The following is a 19280-nucleotide window of genomic DNA, read 5'->3' as shown; positions in this document are numbered from 1 at the left end:
TGCTGAGCACAATTATTCCATTGGAGATCAGGAGCTACTGGCTATCAAATTGGCTCTGGAGGAGTGGAGACATCTTCTGGAGGGCGCTGCTCACCCCATCCTGATCTTCACCGACCACAAGAATCTCACTTACCTTCAGTCCGCTCAAAGACTGAATTCTCGTCAAGCCAGGTGGTCACTGTTCTTCACCCGTTTCCAATTTCTGCTCCACTACCGTCCCGCGGACAAGAACGTGAGGGCCGATGCCCTGTCCAGATCATTTGAAATGGAAGACACGGTGGAGTCCCTTCAGACGATCATAGACCCATCCTGCGTTGTCACCGCCAATCCTCTGCAGCTTAGAAATATCCCTCCGGGGAGAATTTTTGTTTGGTTGGCAGACAGAAAAAGAATTCTCTGCTGGGGACACAATTCTAAACTAGCTGGGCACGCCGGTGTCCGTAAAACCCAAGACCTGATCGCTCGTCACTTCTGGTGGCCCACGCTACCTAAGGATGTTCTGGACTTTGTCTCTGCTGGCACGGTGTGTGCCTCAAACAAAGTGACTCACAGCAAGCCTGCCGGCCTGCTTCAACCCCTGCCTGTACCCAGTGCCCCCTGGCAGCACATCGCTATGGACTTCGTCACGGACCTTCCTCTCTCAGCAGGATGCAACACCATCTGGGTGGTGGTGGACCGGTTCTCTAAGATGGCACATTTTATTCCGCTGACCGGCCTACCCTCTGCTACCCGACTGGCGAGTCTCTTCATTCAGCACATATTTCGCTTGCATGGCTTGCCTCTTCACATTGTGTCCGACCGGGGGGTTCAGTTTACCTCCAAGTTCTGGAGAGCCCTCTGTAAACTCCTGGATGTGAGTTTGGACTTTTCCTCTGCCTATCACCCCCAGTACAATGGGCAAGTTGAGAGGATCAACCAGATCATAGAAAATTACCTCCGCCACTTCATCTCTTCACAGCACGATAACTGGGTACAGCTTCTTCCATGGGCGGAGTTTTCATATAATAACCACACAAGTGAGTCCACCACTTCCACTCCGTTTCACATCGTGTACAGTCAGCATCCCAGAGTTCCTCTTCCAGTGTCAACTTCATCTCAGGTACCCGCTGCTGACTCTGCATATGGGGACTTCCTGCAAATCTGGCAACAGACCCGGTCCTCTATTTTGCTGGCGGTAGATCGCATGAAGCGTAAGGCAGATACCAAGAGAAGAGAGCCGCCTCAGTATCTTCCTGGGACTAAAGTCTGGCTGTCCTCTCGGAACATTCGCTTGAGGGTGCCTTCATACAAGTTTGCTCCCAGGTTCCTTGGTCCTTTCGAGATCCTGCAACAAATTAACCCTGTTTCCTATAAGCTGCGGCTGCCCCCTACCCTCAGAATCCCTAACTCCTTCCATGTGTCCCTCCTGAAACCAGTGGTCCTGAACCGCTACAGCAAGACCTCTAGTTCCACAGTTGCTCCCAGTGGCCCTTCTGATGTATTCGAGGTAAAGGAGATCCTGGACCGCAAGAGGGTAGGAGGAAGGACTTTCTATTTGGTGGACTGGAGAGGGTTTGGTCCTGAGGAGAGGTCCTGGGAGCCAGAAGAGAACCTCAGCTCCCCTACTCTTATTAAAAAGTTCCTCTCTCACTCTGGCCCCAAGAAGAGGGGGCGTAAGAGGGGGGATACTGTGGGTTTACTCACCTCCCGACGCCCGCAGCCATGGATCTGTGAGCGCTGGCCTCCATCTCCCTCCTAGGAGATGCCAGCGCTCACTTCCGCTCCGTCCGGCTGGGTCCCGTAGGGTGCGCGCGCTCGCGCCCGGCCTTAAAGGGCCAGCGCGTGCAATTAGGAAATCGTCATCATCATCAACTGCCATGATTTCCTGGTCTATAAGAAGGGCCCTGGCCTTCTAATCCTTGCCTGAGCGTTGTTAGTCTTTCCCAGTCTGTCTCGCAAATGGTCCCTTAGTGTCTCCCGTTCCAGCTGTTACCCGTGCCCTGTTACTGTTCCTGTATTCCGTATTGTTCCTGTGCCTACCCGCGTTCAAGTGTCTTCTGCCACGTCAAGTGCCATCTGCCACGTCAAGTGTCTTCTGCCACGTCAAGTGCCATCTGCCACGTCAAGTGCCATCTGCCACATCAAGTGTCTTCTGCCACGCCAAGTGCCATCTGCCACGTCAAGTGCCATCTGCCACATCAAGTGCCATCTGCCACGTCAAGTGCCATCTGCCACATCAAGTGCCATCTGCCATGTCAAGTTCCATCTGCCACATCAAGTGCCTTCTGCCACGCCAATTGCCATCTGCCACGTCAAGTGACATCTGCCACGTCAAGTGTCATCTGCCACGTCAAGTGTCTACCGCTCATCGGATACTGCCCGCCACGTCTGGCGCCACTTGCCGCACCTGCCTCCACCCGTGCTGAAGCCACAGCCACCGCCCGGACTAATTCAGGTACTCAAGCATTACTGTCTGCCATTTTACGTTCGCATAGACTGTGACCTGGTCAGCTGCCTCCCCGCTACGGCGGAGCGGCCTAGTGGGTCCACAAACCCAGTGTCCGTGACAATGTCTATATATGTGCTTTTATGTATTTGTATGTTCCGGTCTGTGTATGTGTCTGTGTGTGTCTATATATTTACCTTTATGTATGTATATATTCCAGAATGAGTGTATTTATATTTACCTGTTTGTCTAAATATCTGCCTTTATGTATGTTCAATATTTATATATTTCAATATGTGCGTGTCTATATATGTGGTTAATTTTTTATTTGTGGAGGGCAGCAAGTGTACCGCACAGGGCGCCATCCAACATAAGGCTGGCCCTGACTATAGGTCAGTACACTCCATACCACCAGGGCACCCAATCCATCTCCCTATAAACAATACTTATCCCATCTCTCATTCCCTCTCCCTTACTTTCAATACTTCCCATGTATATAACCAGTTCTCCACCATACTCCATTCTCCAATGTACATCAATATAATCTAATATTGCCAGATTATGCATATAAGATTTTATCATGTCACCAGTCCATATTATCCCCAATCGATGGACACTTTTATTTCCCCTTGATTAGTCCTTCCCTCCTCATATCTTCAAAATTCATCCTCTAATCCCGACAATCTGGTCATGCGTCCCCAGATAGTGTCCCTCCCATCACAGAAGGAAATCATGCCCCCAGTATTGCAATCTCTTTCATACATAACCGCCCGCATTAGCCACTGGTCCTCCAGGCTCTTCATTTTCAAGTCTACAGTGTACCAACCTTCTGTTGGCCCAATCCGCCCCGCAGTTTCACTGGACCACAACAGGCATAACAGCTGAAATCCATGCCCAGGATCCAGAAAATACTAACCCGCCCCAGTGTATCATTACAGCACCACGTCACCAACTTTGACCTCTCCATGCCTCCATACCTACTTCTCCGGCATATTAAAGTGGTATATCCACTCGGGGCGTAGCTAGGGGGGCGGGGCACGCTAGGAAGGAAGGTGGGGGGGTACCAACGCTCTGGCCGGGGCTCCCTCTAGAAGCAGAATCCCCGGCCATATATGGACAGTGACGTCAGGGGCACCTCCAGGAGAGGAATTCCCGGCCAGAGGGTCGGCAACGCTCTCGCTGGGGATTCCACTCCTAGAGGGATTCCTAATGGCACTATCTACAAGAAGGGGGTGTAGCGCTATCTACAGGGGGGGTTTGGCACTATCTACAGGTGGTGTGTGTTGCACTATGTACAGGGGGTGTGTGTGTAACTAACTACAGGGGGGTATCTGTCACTATCTACTAGGGGGAGAGTATAGCAGTACCTACAAAGGGGTTTGTGTGGCACTATGTACAAGGGGGTGGTGTTGCACTATCTACTGGTGGTGTGTGTGGAAATATTTACAGGGGGGCCGTTTGGCACTGTCTACAAGAGGGGGAGAATATGTGGCAATATGTGTGGTACTATCTACAGGGGTGTGGCACTATCTACAGGGGGAGCTGTGTGGCATTATCTACAAGGAGGGCATGTGGCACTATTTACAATTTACTATTTATGTAAACCAGAAAGAGTAGCAAAAAACACACGGCGCCAATAATTGTACGGATCTTCAGGTAAGTAGTTTGGGGTATAAAGCCGTTATCCAAATTATGAAAAATCCATAGGACCGCTGCAGCCAAGTACAAAAAAACCGGAGACTAAACAAAGTCACCGCTGGAGAGGATTGTAGATTAGAGAAAAATCACTTGTTTTGAAAAATTAAAAAAAGTTGTGAACCATAGTGGCGCTGCTGGTAAGGAGGTTTAGAAAGATGAGGAGAGTATATGAAAAACAAGGTTTTATTATGAGTGGTTTCAACGCCGGACCAGCATCATCATCAAACCAAAAAAAAAAAATCCTGAGGGCCTCATGATGACGCTGGTCTGGCGTTGAAACGTGTAGCCACTCATAATAAAACCTTGTTTTGCAATACCCGGATGGAAGGACGGCAGCAGCTAAAACATTCTACACGCATCAATAGATTTTGTGCTCTAAGCACAGCACCAAAGGGTGAGCATATTAACCTCGGTTATATGCCTGCTAACCTCTTTTATTTTAAACATATTACACCATGAAGCTCTGTTCCCTTATTCTTTGAGCTATTTTTGAACTAAGTCCAAAAAAAAAAGACGACAATAGTTAGTATACAATTTAACTTTTTTTTTATCATTCACTGTAACATATGTTGTTGTACAATGATGGGAGCAAAGGCATTGCTATAGGCCTTCTCCTCATACTGCCTTTGACCTCACTCATGGTTGTTTGTTCAGGCAGTGATTCAGGCTGGAATGGTAGGCGTTGCAAAAAAGGACTCTAAATCTTTTGCATAAATATCGTCTAAGTACAAGAACTTAAGCTGTTATTTAAAGTCCTCCCATAGGTCCATCAGGGAGTATCAGAAACACAACATTCACCACCCGCTGACAATTTGGTAGATAGCTAAGCCAAAAAAATGGCTCAATACAGTTGTGAGGGGATATGTGGCCTGGACTCTGTGCCAAAGAACTTTTGTATGCCAGGGGATATGGGAGGGGGTTTGAGGAAATCTCACCTCGTAATGAGAAAAACAGCCTTAGATGAGCTGGCACAAACAGGCGGCCCACTGTCACAAATCTGTATTTGTTTTGGAAAGTAAATATTTTTCTCATTTACCTTGCTTTACAACATGATAAAATAATTAGTTTATTCATTGCAAAGTACATAATTTCCAAATGTATTTAATTGGATATATTCTGTCATACTTTCTTTTCTTAATATTTTATAATTCATGTACTTTTTCTGTTTAACAAAATTATCCATACTTATAAGCTAATATTCCAGGTTTTGTGTTAACCTAACATATACTGTATAATAGACAGTGTACGAATTAATTAATTTAATACCGACGCCTATATTTTTGTGAATATCAATGCCAACCCATGCCTGCCCTTCTTGTTCATGGCACTACGAAGTTGGCTGTTGATAGTATCCTAAGATTCACATTGGAGCAAATGAGTCACATCTGGTTGAGCACTTTGCAGGTGTTTTGACTAAGTGCTTTGCTTGAGCAATTATGTAATGTGCTACAATGGGGGTATGGTGGCACATAAAGCTAACTTGTGGCAGGAATACGTTTTACCACACATATTTCATTAACCATTAAGGAGTTGTCCGCTTAGTCAGAGCAGAGAGCAAATGCAACGAGTAGGTCTTGCTCTGAAGAACCTCCGACATTACATAGACGACAATAGATTTCAATTGGTACTGTGTAATGCTTCATTTAAATGAAATTTACCAAGCTGTTTCCCCATGGTAACACCTGATCAACTAGTTACTAGTGGACCTAGATAAAGAAAAGGGCAATAGTGAGCAGTTTACTGTGATTACTGTTTCTAAGGAGTCTTGAAGTGAAGGTCACATGAAACCTTTCAGAGCAGCTAAGACGTTAAGAGTGATTTTGTGATAAGCCATGTATTTCCATGGTGGATGCCATGTGGATAGTCCATGTGGGTGTAGTTACACTCCCTAGTGTGGCTCTATTAGGGGATTAGACTGATAATGACGCGTTCCCTTTAAAGTGATATTCCCATGTTAGTCATTTATGGCATATCCACAGGGTATGGGATCAGAGGTGGGACTTGTGCCTACAACCTACATATACATGGACACATAAACCATACGGTTTTGTCTTAAACTTGTATTATTTATTGATCATAGAACCCTCACCTCTCTGCCATGTATATCATATTCTATGGATATGCCAAAATGTTTAAGATAGGAATAGCTAGGAGGTAACTTGGTTTATTAGCATTAATCATATTTTATCCTTCATGGAAATCATATAACAGAACAAACTCATAGGTTTGTCCTGTTCTTTAGTAAACAAAATGGTTCCATAACACAGTGGGTCCCTGTGGGAAATTTCCAATAAACACTTGAACAGAATTTTTATTTTAGAGTACCTGTGACAGAAATGCTTTAGTAAACAAGGTGTTTTTTTTTTTACATATGAAAACATAGCAATATATTTTCATTCATTATATAACGATAAATGTAATGTAATTGAACAAAAAAAAACATATTGACAATAATTTATTAAACAAAAAGTTCACAGATATGCCGTTTCCTTCTGGTATTGTCCGTTTCAATAGAGCAACCTCCAGAAAGCACGTCTTATAACTGTCTACTAGTCTCTTGCATTGAGAGAAGTTTTTCCGACTCCTACATGGAGAATTTTTTCAGCGTCTGAATCTTTCACGAGTTTCTTTTTTTTTGCACAGCCCATTTCAAATTCCCCCACAGCATATCTATGAGATTTAGACTTGGCCATTGAAGAATGCTCTATTTCTGTAATCTTTGATGGATTAACTGGTATGTTTCGAGTCATGTTCAATCTTCTGACATATGGTCTCATATTATCCTAAAGCACCAACTGGTACAATGAAGATTTCATTGTGGATTCTATGATAGTGAGCTGCCCACTGATGCACCAAGCCTGCTCCGAACCATAAGATTTCAAAAATCATGCTTTATATTTGCATAACTATGATTTACATTTACATTTGCTGTACATTTGCCATCAGGTTCTTTCTGGTGAAATGCTGTCTTTGGTTTTCGTCAAACATATATTTTGGTACTGTGGCCAAATAACTCTATGCTCTGTCAAGAACATTGTGGCCCACATTTATTATGCAGTTTATGACAGTTTTTGCCTTATTAAGTTTGCAGTTGATAGAAATCTCTACTTGTAGATGTTCTTACGGACAGTGGAATGATTGCTGTCCGAGAGTTTGCTGATCTTTTTAAATCCTATTTCAGACTCATAGGCATCTATAACCTTTCTGAAGGCCTCATAGAACTCTTTAGATCTAGGCATGATGATATTACACAAACTAAATGTTTCTGGTTGATATAAGACAAAGATCCTTTTTAGCAACGTTTTAATAATTTGCACCTAATCTGGTGTACCTGATTCTAATTTTAGTTTGTTTTTTATGCTAGTAATAAATAAGGGTATACTTTCAACAGAAGGAAAAGGCATTTCTGGGATTTTTTTTGTATTATCATATCACCTTTATCTTTGCATACCATTTGAATGAAGATCAAATATTGATTTCGACAACATTTATGGTAGACAATAACGATCACAAATAAAAAATGTATTTTAGGATAAAACAATATTATTACCAGAAAAAAACATCTGAAATGAAAAAAAGCATATTTTTTACCTTTTATTTTCAAACTTTAAGCCTAGAAATTCTAAAATAGCAAAAAGGATGTGTAAAAAAATTGATGCAAAAATAAGCCTGAATTGTCTCTGAAAAAAAAACATTGAAAAAATCACACCGCTAGCTAAACAAATAAAAAAGTTATAGCCATTTAACTAACGCGTGCTAAAAATGACCGAATAGTTACATAGCTACATAGTTAGTACGGTTAAAAAAAAGACAAATGTCCATTAAGTTCAAATTAATTTTTATTTTACTAATATTCCTCAAATTATGAAAAGTTTTCGTTTTAAATGAGTCATGTCCATCATTGATATACACTCATCTCTGTTGAATTCTAGCCGTTCATGTAGGCAGAGAGCATGGCTGAGACTTTGTTCTGCAGTGTCTTGGAGGACTTTCCCATGACAGTGTGGCAGGACCTTGTGTCTGCTGAGGTTTCATAATGTCTGCGCTTCCACTTATCCTATATAGACTATCCACTCTAGAATCCATTAACTTAACTGAATCTCACCACAGCTTTTGGCATTGGGCCTCTCTTTTGATTGTTTTAATGTTTTATGGCATTGTTCCCTCTGGTTACTTTCTACAGATGAGTTCCTTCTTGACCTTGACACCCTCAATTTTGAGTCTTTAAAGACTATGAACTTTGGGGTCCCCTTTGCCATTTTTTTATTATTATTGTTATTATTGAATGCATATTATTTAGTGATAAAAATCTATTTTATAATTTACTTGTATTTAAAAAAAAAAAAAATTAAAAAAATGACCACTTCTGCAGCTTCTATATATACCAGTACATAGAAGTTGCAGAAGTCCCTTCTAAGCTGAATCCATTAGTGAGCTGCACTGACAACTCAACTGACAGCAGCTCCTGAAAGATTTTCTGAGCTCAGTTCCGATCAGCTCACTGACATATTCGGCTCAGAACGGCTTGCTGCAGCGTCTATGTACTGTGATACAGAAAAGCTGCAAAAGTGAAACAGTGATTATTTTTTAAATAAAAAGTCAATTACAAATGTGTCTTTTATCACTAAATAAATGCATTTAAAAAAAAAACAAATAAAAAAAACAAAAGTGGCCATAGCCTTTAAGGCCACCATGAAGTGAAAATATCCTTAGAGCTAAGAGAGAAGGGCTAATTTCTAGGACTATATCAGATAGACTTTAGTGCTGTGTTTTAAGTATTCTTTTCAGCTTGTATCCTGCATTGACAAGGGAATACGAAAGAGGAAAATGGAATGATTGCTAAGGATAAATGAATTTAGAAGAGGAGAATAACACGCACATGTCTGTATAGTATTTACTGCATATTTGTGGTATGCTGTATGTTTAACAGAGACAGACAAGGCCAGATCCATCATAGCACTAATACTTCTATTGCCACAAATATTCTTAGAAAACAAAGAATACAATCACAGAGACTACAAAACCACCATCTGACAGTAAGGCTTTTCTGCTGTATCAAGTAAATTGGCAAACATGTTTCAAATATACAGTGCGTCTCTAACTACTTCCATGCTAAGCAGTGAGGTAGAAGGTAAAAGAAGAATAGAATAACATTGTGGTTAGTCCGTCAATAACAGACAACCTTCCTAAAATAATAGTGCTTACTCGAATGCATCAAATACATGAAACAATATCATGATGTTCTGTGTTTAAATCCATGCTCGCTGCTCCCTCGTGAATGCACGGCTGACTTTTGGGTGTGTAATTGCTTATTTAGAAATATTTTCCATCCAGGTCATTAAATGGGCTTTAAAAGCTTTTCATGAGCCTTTAGGCATAAAAGAGATTATTTTAGGATTTTAACGTTTTCTTGACTTGATTCTTCAATATTTTTGACAGAATAACTACAGAATTACTTTTCAACATCATTAATTATAACAGTAAATAATATATCTTTCTTATTAAAAAAATAAGGAGTTGCCCCAGCAACCAATCAGATTCTAGCTCTTTTTTTTAACCCCTTAAGGACAAAGCCAGTTTTGGCCTTTTTGGAACGTAGCAATTTTTTTTTTGTTTTTTCATCGTTGCATTCCAAAAACCATCATTTTTTTATTTTTCCGTCAATATAGACAAGGCCAGAGGGATTGTCTTTTACGGGTCAAGTTGTATTTTTAAATACCACAATCTTTAGGTACATATAATGTATTGCGTAACTATTATAATTTTTTTGGGGGGGGACGACAGAAAAAAGAACAGCAATTCCACTATTTTCACAATACCATTTAACCCCTTCCCGACATATGACATACAGTTACGTCATAGCCGGGTAGGGGAAGTATGGAGCGTGCTCACGGAGTGGACCCGCTCCATCCGATGCGGGTGTCGACTGTTTGTTACAGCTGACACTTAAGAGTAACGAGCGGCATCGCGCTCGAGCGTGATCCCACTCGTTTAATTCATTAAATGCTCCGGTCAATAGCGACCGCAGCATTTAAATTGTTATAAAGAGGGGGCGGCCCCTTCTAACAGCTCATCGTGCCCCCGCAACGCAATCGCAGGGGGGGGGCGATGGTTGCTATGGCTGCCTGGGGCAGGGCTTAAAAGAAGCCTGTCAGAATCACGATATACTGCAATACATTAGTATTGCAGTATATCGTGCAAGCGATCTAACGATCGCTGGTTGAAGTCCCCTAGGGGGGCTAATAAAAAAAGTAAAAATTAGTTCAATAAAGTTGTTTTTTTGTGTAAAAAAAAATAAATATCAAAAGTTAAAAAAAAACTTTTCTCATTTTCCCCCTAGAGCATAGTAAGAAAATAAATAAATAAACATAATTGGTATCGCCGCGTCCGTAAAAGTCTGAACTATTACAATATATCATTATCTAACCCACATGGAGAAGGCTTGGAACGGCTCATGATCCAAAGCACACTCTGTAAAACATGGTGGAGGCAGTGTGATGGCATGGGCATGCATGGCTGCCAAAGGCACTGGGTCACTAGTGTTTATTGATGATGTGACTGAAGACAGAAGCAGCCGGATGAATTCTGAAGTGTTCAGGGATATACTTTCTGCTCAGATTCAACCAAATGCAGCAAGGCTGATTGGACGTCGCTTCACAGTACAGATGGACAATGCCCCAAAACATACTGCGAAAGCAACACAGGAGTTTCTTAAGGCAAAGAAGTGGAATATTTTGCAATGGCCAAGTCAATCACCAGATCTCAACCCGATCGAGCATGCATTTCACTTGCTTAAGACAAAACTTAAGGCAGAAAGACCCACAAACAATCAACAACTGAAGAAGCTGCAGTAAAGGCCTGGCAAAGCATCACAAAGGAGGAAACTCAGCGTGTGGTGATGTCCATGGGTTCCAGACTTCAGGCAGTCATTGCCTGCAAAGGATTCTCTACAAAGTATTAAAAAAAACATTTTATTTATGGTAATGTTAATTTGTCCAATTACTTTTGAGCCCCTCACTTCAATTGCACCTCAGTTGTTTTATTTCAAATCCAATGCGGTGGCATGCAGAGCCCAAATCATGAAGATTGTGTCACTGTCCAAATAATTCTGGACCTAACTGTATATAGTTTTTTTGTGTTGCTGCATTCCGAGACCCATAACATAATAATTTTTCTAAAATAGCCGTGTGAGGGCTTGATTTTTGGAGAAGTTGTTTTTTTTTATTTTAGAATTTTGGGGTACATATACTGCAATGTATAACTTTTATTAAAAAAAATTGGGGGCTGGTCAAAAATTGCAATGTTTTCATTGTTTTTTGGGGTTTTGTTTTTACCTTGTTAACCATGCAGTATAAATAACATATTAACTTTATACTATATTTTTTCGTCGCCACTTGCAAAGATCCATGATTTTTTTTCGCCACAGCTTGTTTTTTGTGGTACAACCTGTGGTTTTCATTGGTACTGTTTTGGGGTACATACAACTTTAGGATCACTTTTTATTCTGTTTTGTGGGTGCTGGGATAAAGAAAAAACAGCAATTCTGGTATTGGTTTTCATTGACATTTTTTTTTAAGGAGTTCGCCCTGCAGGATCAATAACATCATAATTTTATATTAAGGGTTGTTATGAATACAACAATACCAATTTTGTATGTTTTATTGATTTTTCCTATAATAAATCTTTGTAATAAAAGCAATTTTATTTTTTTTCTTGAAATTTACTTTTTTATATTTCTAAACACTTTATTTAATGATTTTATAATATTCATAAGTCCCACAAGGGGTCTTGAAGTTGCGATCTCTTGATCACTTATATAATACTTTTGAATTTTACTGACAGGCAGGCTATAATCCATGTCAGAAATGGGGGGCCTTTATTAGGCCCCCTGCTGCAATGGCAACCCATAAGCTGACAGAGAGAGAGAGAGAGCCCTGCCCTCGATCAAGATCCTTAGATACTATGGTTGCTATTGGCCACAGCATATAAGGGGTTAAAGACTATGTACACTTTTGAAAGAATTTTTTTTAAATACACTGTTTTGGGCGATTTGAAAAAATTTGACTTCTATTATTAAAAATGTTGCTTGGTTTTTCCGATAGAGCGTCTATGTATCCTCTATCATAAAAGCTGTATCGTTCGCTATGAGCCGATTTTGGCAGATCAGCGGAACTTACAGCTCAGAGAATAGTGGGTCATGTGTGTGTCTAACACACAGGACCACCATAATATCGACCGCATCTAAGTTGATAAACTTAGATGTAATCAATATTATGGTTGTCCTGTGTGTTAGACACACACAGGACCTGTGATCGATATTAGGGCTGTTCTGTGTATTAGACACACACAGAACCCTCTCTCAGCCATGCCGTCAGTTCAGCTGAACTGACAGAATCGGCTCATACTATTGCTCTTTGCCGGGCAGCTTTTCCGAAAATGTAATTTCTTTATATATTATCAACTTTATCACTTTATAATTGTGGGTACCAGAGCCTTCACCTCCCTGTCATTCTTTTCACAGACTGTTGTTTTCTGATCCAAGGGCCACATTGTCAGATTGTACTACTTGAAAAAGCAACAATAAAAAAGCACATTTATGGCTCAGTAATATTAGTTCTATTTCAATAAAACTTTACAACCAGGGTCATACACAGAATTCATAGGGCCCTATAGTGAAACTCAGAATGGACTCCCCACTGGAACCTGCAACAAATATACAATCATATATGAATTTCTACCATTCCATTTTTAGGTCCAAAATTCTGTGCTGGTTAATTTCATAATATATCTGTCTATAGATCAGAAAATTGCTTCTAGGTCTTTTGGCTAAGGTTAAGTGCGTTCTCTGATCTTATCGGTGGTCTGGCAGACCATTGGTAACAAAGCAATGGGAAGAAGGAAAGAGGCTGGCACTGCCAAAACCGCCTAATCGGAATGGGAGTTGAAATATGGCTTGCTTACTGTTGGATAATTGCAGGTAAATTGCCACGGAGTTGCTCATCGAAAGAGTAGCACAATAGGCTGAATATATATGTAGAGGAATGATCGAGGCACTCACCGAAGCTGGCAAACAATTTCTTTATTACAAAAAAGATCTTTGGTCAGGATGTGGAATTGCCTACGGCCGTTTCACGTGCTGGTACACGCTTTCTCAAGGCCAGCTTCGGTGAGTGCCTCGATCATTCCTCTACATATACCATTGGTAACAAAGCATGTTATCTGCTTTTTAAAAAGCAAATAGCTCAAAATTAGTGCAAGCTAAAGTTACTTCATTTAATATAGATTTTAACTGGAAAGTTTATTCAAAAAATGAGTTTTCTTTTTAGTCTATGTGATGTCATAACTTAGCAGCATCACATGCTGTCAAGACTTAGCAGCGCCACATACTGTCAAGACTTAGCAGCACCACATGCTGTCATAGCCAAAAGATTGTGTCATAAATCCATCTACAAACAAGACAGATAGAATGTGGCTGTGACATAATGCAATCCTAGAGTGCTGCCCAATACCCCCTGGTATCATAGGTGCGATGAGTAAAACCACAAAAAAATTTATGCGAGCCACAATTTGTGCATGTCTGCTTTAAAGTCTGCATCCCATTTACACACTACAGACTGCTGCAAATGATGGTCTATAGCTGGGGTCTCAAACTCGGCCGAGTAAATGGGCCGCACAAAATGTGAAGTTGACGGGCCGCATTACTTTCAAATTTGATAAAAAACGAAATTATTGTTAATCAATTCGTTATTTGAACTACAACAACAATACTACATTACTACAATAATATTACATTACTATAATAATACTACATTACTATAACAATACTACATTACTACAATAATATTACATTACTATAACATTACTACATTACTATAACAATACTACATTACTATAACACTACATTACTATAATAATACTACATTACTATAATAATACTACACTACTATAACAATACTACATTACTATAATAATACTACACTACTATAACAATACTACATTACTATAATAATACTACATTACTACAATACTACATTACTATAATAATACTACATTACTACAATACTACATTACTATAATAATACTACATTACTATAATATTACTACATTTCTATAATACTACATTACTATAACTACACTACATTACTATAATAATACTACATTACTATAACAATACTCCATTACTAAGATAATACTACATTATTATTATTATTATTATTATTATTATAATACTACATTACTATAACAATACTATATTACTATAATACTACTACATTACTATAACAAAACTACATTACTATAATAATACTACATTACTATAATAATACTATACTACTATAACAATACTACATTAGTATAACAATACTATATTACTATAATAACAATACTACATTACTATAACAACACTACATTACTATAATAATACCACTAGGTTTAAACTTACCAGAAATTTTCAAGTTTACTCCACGTGCTTATTTTAGCAATCCAGTTTTCCAGTTTAAGTGTCGCTAAATGCAGTCTTCCTGCTCAGTTGGCAGCATTTGGTAGACACAAGTATGTCAAGATTGGGCAGCCCCTTTTTAGATAGTGCCACAGTGCCCTCCGTAGATAATGCCACCCCCCGTAGATAATGCCACAGTGCCCTCTGTAGGGAGTGCTACACCCCCCCAGATAATGCCACAGTGCCCTCTGTAGATAATTCCCCAATGCCCTCTGTGAATAATTCCCCAGTGCCCTCTGTAGATAATGCCACAGTGCCCTCTGTAGATAGTGCCAAACACACCCCTTTGTAGATAGTGCCACATATATCCCCCTAGAGATAACTCCATTGGGCCTTCCCCTAGGAGAGGATTCCCCAGCCAAAGTGTTTCCAGCACTTTGGCCTAGGATTCCTCTCCTGGAGGAGCCCCTGACGTCACTGTCCATATATATATGGACAGTTACATCAGAGGCCTCGTCTATCAGCGGAATCCCCAACCAGTGCGTCTGCAAAGCGCTGGCCGGGCATTCCGGTCCAGGAGGAGCCACTGATGTCACTGTCTATATATGGACAGTTACTTCAGAGGCCTCATCTATCAGCGGAATCCCTGACCAAAGCACTCTGGCTGGGGATTCCACTTCTAGAGGTAGCCCCAATGAAGCTATCTATAGAGAGGGGGCAGTGCCGCATCTGCCATGAGGCCAGGTGAGCCGACGGCCTCAGGCGGCACCACCTACCCAAACGGGGGGGCGGCATTTTCAGCCCGGGATGGACTGGACCGGGGAGAGACGTGCCGAACGTCTGTAATACTCCTCCTCCTCTCTGACGCTGCACACAGCACATGCAGGCAGAGAGGAGCAAGTCTGCAGGAGGAGCGACGAGCAGCAGAGGTAAGTTCCTGCCTTGCTGGGACCGTGACCCGTGACGTGAGTATACTGCAAGGGGGGGTCTGGGCATTTTACCGACAGCAGAGGGCTCTATAGGGCTGGAATAATCCACCCCATAGAGCCCTCACATCACTATAATGCAACGATTAGTGTGGGTGGGGGAGGGTCTGACTGTCTGACTTACTGCAGAGAGCTCTATAGGGGGAGATTCTGCCCCCCCCCTTTAGAGCAGTCAGTCAGATGCTCAGACCCCCCTAACCTTTCAGTATAGTAACTAGTCAGGGCTCTATGGTGGGGGGATAATTCCCCCCTATAGAGCCCTCTGCTGTCAGTAAAACGCCCCCCCCCCCCCCTTGCAGTATACTCCTGGCTTTGTAGCTTTCCTGTGCTTAATTAGCGTGGGAAAGCTACAAATAGGGCTGTGACTGGTGAGTCTCACAGTCACTCACAGTGCACACTGAATGCGGCAGCGGCGGCAGCCAGTCTGACTGTGAGTCTCTGACCAGTCACCGCCCACACGCAGCAGAGACAGGAGAGACTAATAGTAAACCCTCAACTACTACAGTTTCACAAGGATTGTCTCTGACATCTTCTATAGTGTAGTGGTTAGCTTGTCTGCCTTACACATGGAAGGTTGCTGGTTCAAATCCCAGCTGGGGTTTTTTTGTTTTTTTTAATATTAATATCTTGTATTGGGCTTTGTTCACACTAGCATTAATATACGTTTACCTATCTTCCGTCAGAGGGAGAGGATCGATACGTTAAACGGAAAGCAACGGTTCCATTAGAATTACCATTGCTTTCAATGGTAATTCTTTTGTATCAGTTGCTTTCCGTTTGTCTTCGTTCACTAGGTTTCCGTTCTTTTGAACGGAAATAAAAGTTCTGGAGACTGCACTTTTGTTTCCTTTAAAAAAAACGGAAACTTAGCGAACGGAGACAAACGGAAAGCAACTGATACAAAAGAATTACCATTGAAAGCAATGGTAATTCTAATGGAGCCGTTGCTTTCCGTTTAACGTATCGATCCTCTCTTCCTCTGACGGAAGAGCGGTAAACGTATATTAATGCTAGTGTGAAAGAAGCCTTAGGGCCTGTTCACATCAGCGTTGGCTTTCCGTTCTGGGGTTCCGTTGGAGGTAACCCCGCAACGGAAAGTCAAACTGAAACCACAGCTTCCGTTTCCGTCACCATTAGCGCAGTCGACTGCGCTATTGATTCCGTCACAAAAACGGAAACCTGCCGGAATGGTGACGAACGGAAACCATTAGCAATGTTTCCGTCACCATTGATTTCAATGGTGACTGAAACGGAAGCTGTGGTTTCAGTTTGACTTTCCGTTGCGGGGTTCACCCGACGGAAACCTCCCACAGAACCCTGGAACGGAAAGCCAACGCTGATGTGAACAGGCCCTAATCCTTCCCCATAAACCTGCCCCCGCTAATTAAAATAAATATATTATATAATGTATATAGCGCTGTATCCTGTATCCGTCAGGTCAGCGGGTCCTGCAGGATCGAGCTGTTACCAATCACATCTAAGTTCATAACTTAGATGTGAACGGTAATAGGCGATCTAATGGATTCAGGTCTCAGCGCAATATACAGCTGCTCTGTATACAGGATACAAAGCAGCTGTATCTCAAAAAGTACAAATAATTTTCAATAAAAAGTAATTAAAACTTGCACCAATCGCAGTAATAGATATCTTTATATATCATAGTGACATGTCCGAAGTTTTCATCGGTGGGGGACCGAGCACTGAGGCCCCCACCGATCGCTAAAACGAAGCAGCAGAAGTGGTCGGGTGAGCACTGTGCCGCTTCATTTATGATCGACTTTCAGCCGAGTGAGCGGTGTGCGGAATCATAGACTTTCTATTGAGCCCGTACACTGCTCCAAGGAAAGCCAAACAGAATTGAAGCGGCACACCGCTCACCCGAGCACTTCTGTTGCTTCGTTTTAGCGACTAGTGGGGGGTCTCAGTGTTCGGACCCCACTGATCAAAACTTCTGACATGTCAAAAGTTTTTAAAAAAGTTGTTACACTTTAAAGAGAATCTTTCACCTGCCCACAGATTTGCATTTGAGTGCAGCATGTAATGGTCAGGGCTGCACAAACTCTGGGGCACTTTACATTTTTTTTTCCTACCCTCTTTCCTTACTTAGATATCGGTGCCGTAATGTTTGGCGCCAATATTTAAATAACCCCATGAACTGCCAATGGGGCGGTAATTGGCAAGGGGGCGTGTAACATCACTGTGACACTGTCCAATCAGCTACGGACAATGTCAACAGCAAGAGCTGGAGAGAGGAGAGCATGTGCGCGCGCACGCTCTCACTCTTCAGCTTTCGGCAGGCAAGTACAAGACTGTGATCTCAGGTGAGAGATCAGTCTTGTCGTACTTGTCTGCCAAGAGCTAAAGAGTGAGAGCGTGCGTGCGCGCACAGCTCCGATGCCATGAAACAGAAGAAGAAGAATTCACACTCTTCTTCTGTTCCTTAGTGGTGGCGGAGCTGCGCGCTCGCGCGCACGCGCTCTCTGTCCAGCTCTTGCTCTGAAACTGTCTGTAGCTGATTGGACAGTGTCACAGCGATGTTACACGCCCCCTTGCCAATTACCTCCCCATTGACAGTTCAGGGGGTTATTTAAATATCGGGCACCAAATATTACAGCACCGATATCTAAATAACGAAGGAGGCTAGGAAAAAAATGGAAAGTGCCCCAGAGTTTGTGCGGCCCTCCCCATTACATGCTGCACTCAGCTGTACATGTATGGGGAGATGAAAGGTTCTCTTTAAAAGAAAGGTGTTATAATTTTTATTTTTTTATTTGATATGTTTTATTTTATGGGCCTAATTTTTCTTATTATTTTAATATGTTCCCGAAGGTAGCTATTTATTCATATGTTTGTACGTCTGCGGGGGAAGCCAACTTTATTTTTCATACTGCTAATTTTTGTTTTGTAGGTTCTGCTGGACCATTTGGACTACGTCGTAGATTCGTTGGACTACTTCGCTGATGTAAGCTTTTTTTCTTTTTTTTTTTAATAAAATGGTTAAAGTGGATTGTGTGGAAGAGTTGTCATTTCAATAAAATAAATTACTTTATGTCTCTGTTTATTAATACTTCATTACCGCCTTAGTAATGGCTGCTGTCTGATCGAGAGCGTCCATTACTAAGAAGGGGCTTAGTGTTAGCCAGTAATAAGGCTATCACTAACCCCTATTATTACCCCGGTACCCACCGCCACCAGGAGTACCGGGAATAGCTGGGTACGATCCAGCACCCGACCGTCTGAAGAGAAGGGCACTTGGGTGGCCACAGGCTGGTACTATCAGGCTAGGAAGGGACAAAAACCATGGCCCTTCCCACCCTGGTGATGCTAGGCTGCTGCTGCTGCTTTATTGTATCTGGCTGGCTATGAAAAATGGAGGGGATCTCACGTAATTTTTTTTTCAATTTTTTTTTATCAAATGACGAGGGGTTTCCCCAATTTTTCATAACCAGCCAGATACAATAAAGCAGCTGCAGCCTAGCATCCCCAGGGTGGGAAGGGCCACTTTTTTGGCCCTTCCTAGCCTGATAATACCAGCCTGCGGCCTAACAGTCGTTTCAGATAGCCAGGTACTGAATCGTACTCGACTCATCCCGGTATCCCTGGTGGCAGTGGGAACCGGGGTAATAATAGGGGTTAGTGATAGCCTTTTTACTGGCTAATGCTAAGCCCCTGCCTTAGTAATTGAACGCTGTCAATCAGACAGCTGCCATTACTAAGGCCATAATAAAGTATT

The sequence above is a fragment of the Rhinoderma darwinii genome, chromosome 4, assembly GCF_050947455.1.
Source record: "Rhinoderma darwinii isolate aRhiDar2 chromosome 4, aRhiDar2.hap1, whole genome shotgun sequence".
NCBI lineage: Eukaryota > Metazoa > Chordata > Amphibia > Anura > Rhinodermatidae > Rhinoderma > Rhinoderma darwinii.
The sequence above is the reverse complement of the archived record's forward strand: the minus strand, read 5'-3'. Positions refer to the sequence as shown.